Source organism: Monodelphis domestica, chromosome 3 (genome assembly GCF_027887165.1).
Source record: "Monodelphis domestica isolate mMonDom1 chromosome 3, mMonDom1.pri, whole genome shotgun sequence".
In the NCBI taxonomy this organism is placed as follows: Eukaryota; Metazoa; Chordata; class Mammalia; order Didelphimorphia; family Didelphidae; genus Monodelphis; species Monodelphis domestica.
This window is the reverse complement of record NC_077229.1, coordinates 146,596,649-146,611,145: the sequence shown is the minus strand read 5'-3', so window position 1 is coordinate 146,611,145 and position 14,497 is coordinate 146,596,649. Positions and strand designations below refer to the sequence as shown.

The following is a 14,497-nucleotide window of genomic DNA, read 5'->3' as shown; positions in this document are numbered from 1 at the left end:
TGTCCTGAACTCCTCCTTCCTTACACAGACTTCTCATTCTCCAATTAATTTGCTGATTTGAGCTTGGAGAGACCCATGGATAAGTACTTTCTCTAATTATATTAGACTGTGTCTCCATCTGTCCAGTACCACTATTGGCACTTTGTAAATGTTAGAGGATCACTGTCTGACTTTTGAAAAGCTAAATAATTTGGCCAGAATGATTTTAGAGCCAATCATCTCCCTGTCTCCACTTTCCTTTCTGCCACCTACAAAGGAAAGAATTGAAAAGAATAATTACTTTCGAAATATCAAAGGTCTTTTCTCCTGGTATTTTAGTGAGATAGAGGCTGAATCTTAAGATGTCATCAAATTGAAGAAGATTTTCTGAAAGACTAAATTTTTCCAGACAATAAAGTAACTACTTGACACGGCACAGGCTAAGTGTAGAATTGCCATTTTCAAGCAGGTTGGAGAGAGCTTGGGCCTCCCAACACTCTTTGGAAGAAGTTGTGCCTTATAAAAGAAAGTAAAAAGTGCTGAAACTAATGCCTAATGAAAATCAGCCTTTTGTTCTATTATGCATTGATGAAGGAAGTCCTCATGATCATTAGAATGACTGAAGTTTGAATTCTGTTTAATGAATATTACATTTCTATCTATTAACAGGAGGAATTGCTGTAAACTATATGTGAACCCAATTTCTGCCATCTGTGCCATTTTTCCTTCAGGGGTTCTAAGAGTCAGCTCTTGTGGGACAGAGCCTAGTATAGAAAAAGAGAGCCTCACTGCCCAAGAGCAGCAGCAGGCAAATGAGGGCAAGACAACTCCCTTAGACTTGTCTTTCTGTGGGAAATGATGGATAACTGAAAATACTTGTAATAGCTACTCCTTTGGCTCAGTTCCTACTCTAATGCCACATCTAGAGGTGGGGGAGACTCTGGCCTCTTGGAGACTATGGTGGAAGGGTGCCAGCCACTGAAGACTTCACAGAATCAGAGATTTTATGAATTGGAAGGGGTTTCAGTGGCATCTAGTCTGATTCATCCCCAGAAAAGAATCCCTTCTATAATGGACCTGACAAGAGGACATCCAAGCTTTTCTGGAAGACCTCTAATGAAGGGAAACCCATTATATCTCAGGTCAGCCCATCCCATTCACTGATAGTTCTCATTATTTGGAAGTATTTCCAAAATATTTCTCTCCCACTTCTATCCATTGTTTTGGGTTTTTACCATTAGGGCTGGGGTTTTCCTAACCTGGAGTCCAGGAGATTTAAAAAATATTGTGATAACTGTACAGTATAACCTTAATAATGCTATGCATTTTTATAATTTTCTTGGCTAAACCTTGGTCTTACAATTAATACTGTGAATTGGTTCCAAGGCAGAAGAGTGGCAAGGGCTAGCCAAAGGGGGTTAACTGACTTGCCCAATTAGGACACAGTTAAGAAGTGTCTGAGGCCAGATTTGAACCTAGGACCTTCTGTCTCCAAGTCTTTCTGTTGACCCACCCAGCTGCCTTAGGGGCTTCTTTTTTGAAAAAAAATCTAGTATGTAACTTTTTAAAAGCTATTTTTCTGTAGTACCTACTGTCTGAACTCTACACAGAGGTTACTTAACTACACCATGTTTTATATTCTTATATTGTATTTTGTCTCCCCACGAGACTCTAGGATCCTTGAGGGTTAGAGCTGCATTTCATATTTCTTTTCTAACTTAAGTTTGGATTAGATAAGAGGCACTAAATTAAATGCGACTGATGGCCATTTATCAGTTTAAGTAGAACCTTTAGCTTAAGTAGGTCTAGATTACAGTAGTTGAAATATGAAAATATTGATGAGGAGACCTGCATCCCTGCTAGAGAATATGAGGGTAAAATTCATACTTTTGAAATTAAAGCACATTACAAGTCCAGTCAACAAGAATTTATTAAGCCATTTTGTTTAATGCTATAATCTGTAATAATTCTTGATGTTTAATAGATTACAACATTAGTGAAACACTCTATACTCTTTGCATTTTAGTCTCACAGCAACCTTGTGGAGGTGTGGTAGCCTGGTAGGAAACATGGTCTTAGAATCTGGAAGAGTTGGCGTCAAGTTCTGCCTTTGATATACATGGTCCATGCTATCTAGTCCAAGTCACTGACCCTTGAAATCTTCTGAGCAACTCCTCTGGACTCTATGTTACAGCGTAGAGTAGCATGAAGAGAGTTCACTCAATCAATGAAATCACAAATCTGTTTAAAAACAAACAAACCCCAAACAAAATAAATCCAGACAACTCTCTAAGGTAAGTACCATAGTTTCTATTTAAGATGATGAAATTAAAGCATGAGAAAGTAAAAATTATTTGCTTAGGTTCACATCAATTTATTTTTTCCTTATCTTCTGTCTTAGAATGGATATTAAGTATTGGATCTAGGGCTGAAGAACAGGAAAGGGTTGGGAAATTGCAGTTAAGTGACTTGCCTAGAGTCACACAGTTAGAAAATGTCTGAAAGCAGACCTGAACCCAGGACTGCCTGTCTTCAGACTTGGCACTCTGTTTACTGAGTCACCTTGTTCCCCCTAATTTCATGTTTTAAATAGGATTTGAAGCCAGTTCTTTCTGATTCCAGGTCTAGCACTCTATCCATTGCACTGTCTATGATGGTCAATATGGAACCAACATTGTCAAATCTCTTGTGAACCTAATTCCTTTTTTTTTTCCTTTGCCCAGATTCCAGGTCTTCCTGAGTCCATTGCTGGTTTCCCTTATGCCCTAATGTGTTTTCGAGTAGCACATTCATTTTCTCCTTCTTATATGTCTCAGTTTGGACTTCAGATAGACACACACTTTCATGTTTTTCTCCTTATTTTCATTTCATTTTTCTCTCCTTTTTTCATCCTACAATCAAACTTGGTTTTTCATCAATGTATCTGTCTCTTTTTTCTTCCTATTCTCTTTCTTCTTTTTCTTCTCAAGATCTATAATTTTTAAAAGGATTGGAGAAATTTTTTATCTTCTTTGTTTTTGTCTCCACCTATATTTGAGGATATAAATGAAATAAACCAATTATTCAAGAGCTTTTTTCCCCCTTTTAATCACCTTGTGGAACATCTGAGTTCCCCGCTGATAACACCAGAAAGCAGTCTTTTAAGAAGGGTCCAATAAGTCACATAAGTCCATCAGTCTAATTAGGCTATGGAAGAATCTTCATTGTATGACCTTGACTTTCTCCTTAAAATTGAGGAATATATATATATGTATATATATATATATACATATATATATATTTTCCTGCTAATTTAAGTAGTCAATTACAATGAATTCTGTTTTGACTTACAATTCTCTAATAATTTTAACCTAAGTTTGATTATTTTCTGAAAGAGTGAAACACCTAGTTCCAATTAGCTTGACTAAACCAGTTTACTCCATCACTCTGTGTATGTGTGTGAGTGAGTAGAGGGTAGAGAATTGAATTACTTTCCAGTCATAGTCTCCCTGAGTCTCAGTTTCCTCATGGATAATGAGGGATAATGATACTTATACAACTTATTTCATAGAGTTTCTTTAGGTGAACTACTCTGTAACCTTTGAAGAGGTATATGAATATTAAGAAAGAAAAAATAGCAGGATAGGAAGAAAAGCTTGGATCTTGATTCTACTTTGAAGTTTTCTAGTTATGTCCCCTTGGACAAATAACTGAACTTTTATGAACTTAAGCTTGCTAATTTACCAAAACAATGATAATATTTCTGATGAAGCACTCAGGTCTTTCCTCACATGTTGGGAGCCCAAAAGGTATTTTGGTTTCAAGGTACTTACTCTGTGGGACAGCATGCACTCAAAGTTAGAGTCCATATGCCACCAGTGATGTGTTCCTTTTCATATACCAACTGGCAAGGCTACATTAGTTTAATGCAAAAGATATTGATTATGTTATCTTTACTTTAGGAAGGACTCTTAAAGTTATCTAGTCTAAACCTTAGCATTTAAAAAATGATGAAATGAGTCCTGGAGAAATTAAGGATCTTACTCCAGGTGACACAAATTTTAAGTACCATGTATTAAAGGTTCAATGGTTAGTAAGCTTCTCACAGGGGAGGGCTAAAATTCTTTTATTCTAAAGTACTAAAGGCCATAACAGCTGCAGCTAGAAATCCAGCAGATAATAACAGTAGTTAGCTTTTATTTAACACCTTAACATATATTTTTTAGTTTGATCATCTGTTTATCACCCATTATTATCACCAATTATCACCCATTTTATAGATAAAGAAACTGAAGCGAACAGAGATTGAATTGTCCAAGGACACAGAGATAATACGTGTCTGAGGCAGGGATCAAAATTAGGTCTTCCTGATTCCATGTCCAACACTCTATATGCTTCCAGATCTATGTAGATGCCTAAGCAGACACGATTAAATAGATCCTTTTGACTTTCTGCTCTTTCTCAGGCTATTGACCCAAGCAACTATCTTAGCCACTATCTCACTTGGGGTTACAAAATTTCTTTGGATGTCTTTCAGTTCATTTATGTAAGACTATATCCTCTAACCAAGATTTCAGAGGCTCCACCCAATAAAATTGCAAAAGAACTGCCATGTAGTTGCCCTCACAGCTCATATCAGAGTTCTTAGACATGTAGGTTCCTCCCTTAAACCAGTCTGCATCATTTTCTTTTCCCTTCCTCACTTCTTATGTCATTCCCTTTATTCATCAATATTTTCTTTTGAGACTCATCCACAAAAGCAGTTTTTGCCTGTGTCCACATTTAGGGAATACAAACAAGGCAACCTAACTGAGAACATCCTTACAATCTACCATAAAAAATACCCTCCTTTCCCAAGGACATTTGGGGCCATTCTGACCTATTTTTAAAAAAAAATTAGCAATTTAAATTCCTCTTCCTTTTATGTATCCAAACTCTAGAGTCCTTGTGCATATAAAATTCCCATTAAATTTAACAGTAACTCTGGACATGAAATATATGGTCGCTGACATTTATGTATGATGTGAGAGCTGTGTAGTGTCTGGCATTTTATTCCTGCTGCTGTGATTGATTGAAATCTTTTGATTTCTGGATCATTTTACTGCATTTCAATAACCACTATTGTGGCTGCACTAGAAAAATGTTCATTTTTGCACTTTTTAAAAAATGCAGATGCAATTTGGCATGGTCGGCTGCCCATTTCTCCAAAGACTGGGAATGTTTTGTCAGTCACAGAGCTTTTGTGTCATCCGTCTCCTTATTCTTTATTAGTTCTTTCTGCTCCTCAAATAGTACTTCCTTTCTGTCTACTAAATAGGTCACCATCTTCTTTCAAATTCCTCCCGAAAACCTATTTGTCCTTTTCAATAGCATTTCTCACGAAACAATCAAAACACCTTTCCTCCCAGCTGAAAATAAGCAACCTCTCACCTTGGAGGCTGAACCAGCTCCTTCTCAGGTTTATTTTTAAGTCATTGGGGGGGGGGATTGGGAAGGAACTCACTAGGACCACAAATTCCCATGGCAGAAAGGATGACTGTGACCTTCGAGGAATCTCCAACAGGTTCAGGTCATTGCTAACCTATTAGGAAGAGCAAGTACCAAGAGTAGGGGGAGCTGGCCCAGCTCCTGTGGCCCCTCTCCCAGGTTCCACCCCTGGGAATTAGAGTAACTGGTTCTCATTGGCAGAAAAGAGGCAAGCAGGGGGCATCAAAACTCTGGATTAATTGGCAGGACCCTTTCCCGCCCTGACAAGGAGGTAGGAGAATTCTGAAAAGTATAAGGAAGTGAAGGAGACAGCTGTCAACAGTGGGAAGAAGGTGATAACAAGCTACTACTGTACATTCTCAGAATGTACAGCTTAAAAAAAGTCACCATGGTTTCCACGACTTAGAGAATTTAGAATGATCTGGTATCCCAGGCTTGGAAAGGATATACTGATGTGCAGTTGCATTCAATAACATTCAATAAATAGGGTGAGTATCACTAATTCTTCCCATGGATTTTTCTTAAGCACTGCTATTTTATTCACATGAATATTGCATCAGATTGTGAGACTCTAAAGGGCAGGGATTGTCTTTTCCCTTTTTTTAGTATGCCGGCACAGAGTAAGTATGTGATAAATGCTTATTGACTGACTTCTAGGGAGCTAAGATAAAACATAAAAGTAAATGAGATTGGCATATGTTGCATGGTATTCCCTTCTTCCTGGACTTTTCCCTCATCTCACACAGAAGAGTCCCCAAGCCTCCAGGCTTCTCCCCCATTGCACTTGGAACCATTCGCCTTTCCTCTCATTGCCCACTCATTCCTGACTTTCCGTCAGGAAGACCTGGGCTCACATTTTGCCTCTGATGCACATAGCATTTGTTCAGTCAGTCAAGGAATAAGTAGTTAGGGCTATGTGCCAAGAACAGATGAAAGAAAGACAAAAGGAAAAATTCCATGCCCTTAAGGAGTTTATAGTCCTAGAGGAGGCAACATGGAAGTCTTTGTTACCTTATCTGTAAATTTTCATTAATGATGGCTATAGCACTAATCTCAGGGGATGGAGGGAAGTGATTTATTAACCTTAAAGTGCTATGTGAGTCATTATTATTTTAATCTCAGTGGGAAAAGTAACTGTTTTGCTCATGAAGAAGGCAGAAAAGGAAAACTTAAAGCAAGGAAGAATAAGAGAAGAGAGAGAGACAGACACAGGGATAAAGAGAGAGACAAAGAAACAGATGTGTGTGCATGTGAGTGTGCCTGCATACATGGATGTGTGTGTGTGTGTGTGTGTGTGTGTGTGTGTGTGTGTGTGTAAGACCCAAAGTGGAACATGATGAGGCAAAACAAGATTTAAAGATATGAGCTTGAATCCCCCTATTTATGCTTCAAGTTTCAGAATTTAAAACCTGATGAATATAGCTCATTGTTAGTGCAAATGAAGAAAGTTGCAAAGCATCCTCTATGCCCCAATTCCTCCCATCTTGGCCAGTGCTCACATCCAGTAAAAAACAGAGCAGAGATGGAGAGTGGTTACTCTGCAAAAGCCATTCTGAGGTTAGAAGAACTTATGAATCAGTAAACAATATTATATTCTGCTTTTCATGAGAGAAACACTAATGGTCATGTATGCGCATTTATGTGCTCAGAAATGGCTAGTGAGATTCCTACCTGGAAGTCAGTACTGATGTCTGTTCCTGAAAGAAAATAAATGTAGCTCTAGTCTCATTTTTAATTTTCATAGGTGATCTTAGTTTTTTTCCAAAAATTCCTCTTGCAGTTATACATAAATGTAACAGACATTAGATCTACTATGATCTTTTAAAGGCAGTATAGAAGTATAGTGGATAGAATCCTGGACCCGGAGTCAGGGAGACTTAGGTTGCAATCTCATATCTCAAATTTATATGTGACTGTGGGAAAACCACTTAACCACTTGTAGTCTCAGACAAATTTTCAAGACTTATTTTCTAAATTGCAGAAAACTTTCATTTTGTTAGTGGATGGAATTTTCACATTGATGAAATCATATATCATTAAAATTTTTTTCCATAGGTCATTTTTGTGTTGATCAGGATATTGGCTATCATAATGGATCCTCTAAAACTTTTTGCCTCTCTTAGATATTATTTCTAAAACTTTTATTTCTTTTACTAAGATCCTACTTGGATCTCTTTTAATAGAAAGGAGAGGATCTCTGAGAGGGAGCTCAGGAAGAGCTAGCCTGTTAAACTAAAGGTCCTAATGCTTGACCACATGGTAATTGTCCTAGGACCAGTCAAGTAAAATTTGGAAATGCCCATCTCGAGAGTTTTTACTTTTTGCCCATTAATTCATGGAGATTGTTTATTAAAATATCAAGGGAATATGATCCACTTCAGTGAAGTGAATTCTCACATCAACAGAATATAAACTTCTTGAGAACAGGAAGGACAGTTTTCTCATTTTTGTATTTGTATCTCCAGCACTTCACTTAGGGTCCATCACATAGTAGCTAATTGCTCCTTTTTCACACAAAGGTCCAACAACAATAATGAAAAAATCCCCATTGTTTGAAGATTGATCAATTAATGTATTCTTTTTTTATTTGAAAATATTTTTTAATTAATTTAGAATATTTTTTCCATAGTTACATGATTCATGTTCTTTCTCTCCCCTCCTCCAACCCCCCGTCACATAGCCAATGAGCAAATCTACTGGGTTTTACATGTGTCATTAATCAAGACCAATTTCCATATTATTGATATTTGCATTAGGATGATCATTTAGAGTCTACATCTCCAATCATATCCCCATCAACCCATGTGATCAAGCAGTTGTTTTTCTTCTGTGTTTCTACTCTCACAGTTCTTTTTCTGGATGTGGATAGTGTTCTTTCTCACAAGTCCCTCAGGATTGTCCTGGATCCTTGTACTGCTGCCAGTAGAGAAGTCCATTACATTCGATTGTGCCACAGTGTATCAGTCTCTGTGTATAATTGGTTCTGCTCCTTTCACTCAGCATAAATTCCTGGAGGTTCTTCCAGTTCACATGGAATTCCTCCAGTTCATTATTCCTTTCAGCATCAATTGATGTATTCTTGAAGAACTGATATAAATATTATCAGATGTCAGTATTGTATCTAAGTTAAAAATACATATTTAAAAAATAAAACGTAACATTCCAAGCATCCATGAATTGGTTTCCATGAGTTCTCTGTCCATTCGATGCAGTCGGCAGTTCCTTTATGCCTTAGCAGATAGTTTGTCCTACTCTGGTCAAATAATTCATTACTATATAGATATTAAAATAAACTAAACCACCATGTAATAACATAATATTTTCATGGTGCAAACCTTAAACATTTATGTAAAGTTTAAGTTTTTTCTTACCAATTCATTTTGGACTTTGGAGTCACAAAACAAAGAACAAAAAGCAAGTTTAGGTAATTTGCCTGTGGTATATCTGAGTGGTTTATTTTCTCAGCTTAGGTTTTTGGGTTTAATCAGGGAGAAGAACTTGACCATTTTTATCTGCCTGCTTTCAAGCTTCCTCTTCTTTCTTCCAATGCAGTTTAAGAAAAAGAGAGAAGGAAGTATTGAAAGATATCTTGACTCTGACCTATTGTTCCCAGGTGTGCTGGTCAGTCACTGTTGGGTAGGAGGAAGAAGGGATGTCTTACCTGTTTGGAAAGTGTCCAATACTAAAAACCCTACCTGTGCAAAGTATCATGTATTTGGGAAGGAACTAAGCTGCATGGAACCACCTCTTTTGCTGATGGGAGCCTATCAAATTGTCTAAAGTATTATTATAAAAAAGCTGGCCCACCCTGAAATCTGGTATGATATCCAGTGATCAGCCTGTCAATGTGTTGCTTCCTTAGTGTATTTTTAACAAACTCCTTTAATTTTCTTATTCCTGAGATTTGCCTCATTATTCAGGGTAAAAGCCCAAAAAGGGATAGAAATTTTCTTTCAATAGAAAGAAAAAAAATTGCATAAAGCATTCTGTTCCTGAAAAAATGAAAAAAAAAAAGCTTTTATTTCTCTAATAAGAAAAGGGTACTTTTTACTTTATCCCTCCCTCTCCTTACCCTTCCATGAGCTATATTTAAGGTCTTTAGTTAGTTAGAATGAACTTTTGCATATAATCCTTGTTGACTTCTCTAATATTCTGTTGCTAATGGCAACTGCTAGGTACTCTTCCTCATATATAATTTTTTCTAGACAGTATTGTTGAAGGATCTGCATCCTTTATGCAGAAAAGAATGCTGAGAACCAATATAAGAAAGGCTTTCCAACAGATGTTTAAACCAGTTTATTTATGCCTACCTTGATGCCTTCATTCAAGCTGCTGGTTGTTTTCCATTTCAGGGCTGCCTGAATTTGAGTATTGGGAAAAGTGATTACATAGCGAGTTAACAAAGCAAGATATACAATGGCATTTTACATGATGCAATTCAATTCAATTCAACCAAGATTAAGTAAACTCTTGCTAAGTACAATTGGTAAGTCACTGTTTTAGGGGCAAAGTTGTAGATAAACATTATATGGGACATGATTTTCCTTCTTCTTGTAGTTAGCAGCCTTTCCTGCTTATCCTCAATTCAAATGAAAACCAATAGCTTTTCTTTATATAGCAAAGGTGACTTACACTCTTGACTCCTTGCTGAGGGTCAGGTCTTTCTGGAAAGACACAGAGAATTCCTGATTGGTGACTCTGACTAGTGATGCTAAAAATGACAACAGATGAAGCCAGGAGGCTCTCCTCTTGCAGAGAGGAACTCTATGGTCCACAAAATGAATGAAGGGAAAGAGATCCACCTTCTTTTCCAAGATTTTCTTTTCCTTGGGATTCTATAAGTGGAAAAGGGACTTTTCTCCCTTTTGTCTTTCTTTCTCCAGGATCCCTGTAGCAGTGAAGCTTGAAGTACAAACACCTGGCTCCAGGAATGTGGGAGGTGTTCTTGTGTGGCACATCCCAGTTATGAAAGAGGGGTTATGTGACTTGTCCAGGGCTCCATAGTTAGGAAGTGTCTGAAGCTTGATTTGAACTCAGGTCCTCTCGACTCCTGATACATTTGTAAAGTAGTTAAAAGTTTATAAATGCTTTCCTTACAAATATCAGAACTATCATCTCGATATTGCAGAGGAGGAAATTGGGGTTTAATGCCCACTAAATGGTATAGTAGATAGAGTACTTGGCAAATATTTTGAACTCAGACATTTATTAACCTGGGCAAGAGAGTTACTAGCCTGACCTCGAGTAAGTCATCTAATATCTGTCTGCCTCAATTTCCTTATCTGTAAAATAGGGATAATAATAGCACCTATGTCTCAAAATTATTGTGAGGATCATTTGAAACAAAACTGTATTCATAAAGTGCTATGTAAATCATCATTATTATTATTATATTTTCATTAAGGGTCTGAAAATATAATCTAGCTACACCAAATCTAAGCATTGAAGACATTTGGGTTTCCCACACTTATGAATCATAATATGCCAGGCTTTGGAGAGTCAGTAAACTAGTAATAGGTTCCACTAAGAGGAAAAAATATGGTCATCTTTAAAAGAATCAATAGTTTGAGTCAATTACTGAAATAGGTTAACTGCCATGAAGTATCTGAGGATTTATACCATGTAAACAATGGTCCATAGACTCCTTCAATTATAGTGATACATTTAATTATAATTACTTGTGGGTAAAATGGAAAGATTTGGATTAGATGCTAGTACAGAAGTAGTCTCATTATTTGCCCTTGGGCTATATCTGTAGTAAAACCTCCAAACTTTTTTAGATAGCTCTTTTTCTGGAAAAATTCTGCTGGCCAGAGAGTAAAAGAGCTATATAGTTCTGATAACCCTTTTTAGTGGACAGCTAAGAGGTCAGTGGATTGAGAGCTAGGTCTAGAGAGGGGAGATCCTGGGTTTAAATCTGCCCTTAGATACTTCTTAGCTGTGTGATCTTGGGCAAGTCACTTAATTCCTGTTCCCTAACCCTTATGCTCTTTTGCCTTGGAACTAATCTATAGTACTGATTCTAATATGCTGGTTAGAGATTTTTTTTAAAATGACACTTTTTAGATACTTTTTAGTATCTGATACTTTGATTTCAATGATGTGGGCATTCCCTCTATTAAGGCAGATTATTGCAAACCATCCATCTTCTCTTATCTCTCATCCGGTGTGACTTATGTACTCTGGCCCATGCCAGTTTGATAATCTCCAATTGGATGAGGGAAGCAGCATGGCACAGAGAAAGGATGCTAGATTTGCAGTCAGAAGACCTGGGCTAAAGATCTGTCTCCACTACTTACTATCCTTGGGCAAATTAATTTGCCAATCTGAGCCTCATTTTTCTCATCTAGAAAATAAGATGCTTGGATTACATGGCTTTGGACATCTCTTCCAGCTCTAAATCTATGGTCCTATGAGGAAGAGGAGAGGATATAGAACTGCTATTGTCATCAGACCACTTGGACAGAAAGAAGATATAGATGAGGGATTCTAGAAACAAATCACAAGCCTGGGTAAAGAGGATTATATAGTACTAATGAGAAACAATTATTTACTAGCTACTAGATATTTATCTAGATATTCGATACTTTATGACAAAGAAGCTAGTAACTTGTTATAATTTTTTAACTCTTTCCTTCTGTCTTAGAATCAATACTATCAGTAAAGACTAGACAGTTGTAGTTAAGTGATTTTCCCAGGGTTAAACAGCTAGGAAGTATCTGAGACTTGAATTGAACCCAGGTCCTCTGGACATCAAACCTAGCTATTTTATTCACTGAGCTGCCTAGTTGTATGTCCCCTTCTACCTGCCCTCCCTACCCCCATTTATTATAATTTCATCTTTTAAAAGATTAAGGGATCACTGTTTTGGATCTGTTACTTATCAACCACAGAGGGATCAATTGTTTAAGCAGAAACTATGGGAACTTTGTGGGGTGGGACAGGAGGGGGAGAAGTGACCACTCCATCTTAGTATTTGGGACAAAGGACAGGAGACCAGGCATAGAGAACCACAGATTTTTAAATAACAGATTTCAAAGGCTTCATTGAAAGGATAGTTAATAGTCCCCAAAGCCCCTTGTACAGGGTTTGAGTGGAGTGAATCCCACCTAAAAGGGAAATTACTCCATCTAGAAAAAGCTCCTAAGGAACAAATTCTGAAGAGAAAACAGATGACTATTTGTCAGATATGTGTTAGAAGATACTCCTATTAGTTTTAAGTTGGACTAACTGAATGGTAGAATCTCCTCCCTGAGATTCTGTGATTCCTGGCTGGTCACTGCTCTGCCTGCCTCCCAGGGCTGGTCTGGTGATCAAATAAGATTAATGGACATGCAGGCACTTTGTAAGGTATATGACACCTCTATAAACATAATATATTGTTATTGTTGTTATTGCTGTGATGCTGTCAATGATGGCACAAAGTCAAATAATAGTAGGATAGGTTTGGACAACTTAAACAGAAAACTGAAAATGAATGTAAATGACTTTACTTCCTATATTTTTATTTCCCCTTCTCTCTTCTCCTCTCCCCCCATGTCCTGGGCAGGGAAGGGAAGAACTCTTTGTATAGAGCATCCACTCTATGCCAGGTATTACACTAAGTGCTTCTTTCAAATATTATGTCAAGAAATGTCCATGCAGTTTGGGGTTGATAGTGTGTACCATCCAGAAATAACTTAGACTATCTCTGAATCACAAGAATTTGACTGGGGAATAGATAGCCACTGATTGTCTTTTGTTTTAAAGGGGAGAGAAAGCTGGAGGAAGGACGGGAAAAGGGTGGAAATAAAATTCACATAGTGCCTACTGTGCTAAACACTTTACAAATATTATCTCATTTGATCCTCACAACAGTCTTGTGAGATAGGTGATTTTATTATCCTCATTTAAAAATTAAGGAAACTGAGGCAAACAGGTTTAGTAACTTGCTCAGAGTCACCCAGATAGTAAATGTCTGAAGATGAATTTGAATTCAGGTCTTCCCGAGTCCAAGTCTAGTGCTCTTCTATCTGTTGTACCACCTAGCTGTTCCTTACACTAAGCTTTCACCTTAGTTTCATAGACCCCTTTTTAGTGATGAAAGGGAAAGTCTCCAATGGCATATTTTAATCATTAATGGCATTAACAGAGCTGATTCTCCCTGTGACCCTAGAAAATTAGACCCCTCTCCCTCATCTTGCTCCCACAATTCATAGATAAGATAGAACAAATTTCTTTCTGCCACAGTTTCTGTCAAAGCTGACATAGGACCAATCGCTTAGCTCCAAACACAATGGGAAAAAATCCCAGGGAATTATGCTAAATTATAAATAAGGATGAATAATGATGGGATCATATGACTACTTTGAGATAAAATCCCCCCTGGATTTCAGATCATTATCTTGTTCTGTTGAGCTATATTGAGCTCTGCTGTGCTATGTAGAATGTTTCTCTGACTTCCCCAGAACCAGACAGGCTAGTCTGCTAATCACCACCATTAACCTCTGCTCTGATGCTGTCTTTTTGCATTCTCTTCCTTAAAAACCTTACCTTCTGTCTTAGAATCAATACTGCGTATTCGTTCCAAGGCAGAAGAGTGGTAAGGGCTAGGCAATGGGGGTCAAGTGACTTGTCCAGGGTCACACAGCTAGGAAGTGTCTAAGGTCAGATTTGAACCCAGGGACCTCCCCTATCTAGCCCTGGCTCTCAATTCATTGAGCCACCCAGTTACCACTGGTCTGATGCTGTCATTATGCTCTTAGTGAATAACATTAGAGAGTTACCAGAAGCAGCAGCCCCTACAAGCTGACTGGCCACTTTTGTGTTTATCCCTGGGCATCCTGTGTGTTGGTAAATGTTTGTCCCTGTTGGGCTAAATCAACCCAACCTTCTATGTTAGAATCAGGGAACATTATGCTTCCCATTATGCTCAGCAGAGAAAAATGGTCACCCTCAGTCTATGTACTTTCCCTTGGCCACTATTTTTCCACTGAAAATAAAAGTCTGGGTCCCCATTGGTTTCTCCAGGAGTACTTCCTGTTCTGCTGTACTTAAGCTGGCCTGCTTTGGA

General features: G+C 37.7%; 1 long non-coding RNA gene across 2 annotated transcripts in view; it reads right to left on the bottom strand.

The window, feature by feature from the left end:
- Positions 1 to 1,814: 1,814 nt before the first annotated feature.
- The window catches only part of LOC103105806 (uncharacterized), a 29,088-nt gene continuing 16,405 nt past the window's right edge, over positions 1,815 to 14,497 (bottom strand). Inside the window, exon 3 of one of the 2 annotated variants that reach the window (XR_465354.3) lies at positions 1,815 to 2,220. This is a non-coding gene — a long non-coding RNA (uncharacterized LOC103105806). The remainder of the gene's footprint in view (positions 2,221 to 14,497) is intronic. The other variant, XR_465353.3, reaches the window with a different exon arrangement.